Source organism: Limulus polyphemus, unplaced genomic scaffold (assembly GCF_000517525.1).
Source record: "Limulus polyphemus unplaced genomic scaffold, Limulus_polyphemus-2.1.2 Scaffold91132, whole genome shotgun sequence".
Lineage (NCBI taxonomy): Eukaryota > Metazoa > Arthropoda > Merostomata > Xiphosura > Limulidae > Limulus > Limulus polyphemus.
The window spans coordinates 174-1,186 of NW_013756728.1; the positions used below are offsets into that span (position 1 = coordinate 174).

The window sequence follows — 1,013 nt, forward strand, 5'->3', positions numbered from 1 at the left end:
GTTAACTCCTAATAGATACAACAAATGATAATGTAATAACCCCTCTGACCATGAGAGCCTTTTTGATTTTTTTATATTACTGAAATAACGGTCATAGGTCAACTGAACTTAAGATAACAATTTTTTTGTATCATCTAACACCTTTTTTTTTCCTAAGTAGTGTTAGTCAAAGTTTCATATACATTAAGATACATACATCCAATCGACATTTTCCGATGTTTTCACGAATTATCCCGAAGAGATTACACGAATCTCATATAAACGTGTACAAGGTTTTAGTCACTTATTCCTTTTCTTATACGAGTGTCTATATAAAATAAAATATCAAATCAACAACTTTGTAAACGAAGGTGCCATAAAAGCAGCTCCTGAGACTGTTTTTTTTTGTAATACCTGTGTAACAGCGGGTTTTTATAAAGTTAAGGGACCAATAATAACTCGGCCACACACATATCTGATTTAAGTAAACCCACCGGGATTTTATTCACAAAAGTACACAATTTACTGCTGCGTAACGTATATTTAATAAAAGCTTCATTTCTTCCAATCCATCAACACTTAACACACATCATAGGACTAAAGATCGACCGACCTACTTTTGAATCTAAATAGTTTACTATTTTTTCTTAAGATGCAAAAACTAACTCAACTACAAGTCAATCCAGACAGATTTAATTTGAACGTAAAAAATAAAACTTGAAAGATGGCGTTCGTAATCGTAATATCCAAAGAAGTAAATGAAATTCGTGAATTCGGACAGATTTAATTTGAAGATAAAAAAAAAACAGGACAAAAATATAACTACTAGCTTTGAGTAAGATGGAGTATGTTATGAGAAACTCAAACTTCTCGTCTTGATTAATTTAGTTACTTCTTTTTAAGAGAGAGAGAAAAACTCAAACCTCTCTCTCTTAAAAAGAAGTAACTAAATTAATCAAGACGAGAAGTTTGAGTTTTTCTCTCTCTCTTTTAAAAAGAAGTAACTAAATTAATCAAGACGAGAAGTTTGAGTT

The 1,013-nt window shown here is 30.8% G+C and overlaps 1 long non-coding RNA gene across 1 annotated transcript; it reads right to left on the reverse strand.

Moving 5' to 3' along the window:
• Window positions 1–453: 453 nt before the first annotated feature.
• Window positions 454–1,007, reverse strand: LOC111084682. The gene is made up of 2 exons (XR_002609678.1): window positions 903–1,007; window positions 454–853 (listed from the first exon to the last, which is right to left on the reverse strand). It is a non-coding gene; the product is annotated as an uncharacterized LOC111084682 (long non-coding RNA).
• Between the last annotated feature and the right edge of the window lie 6 nt (window positions 1,008–1,013).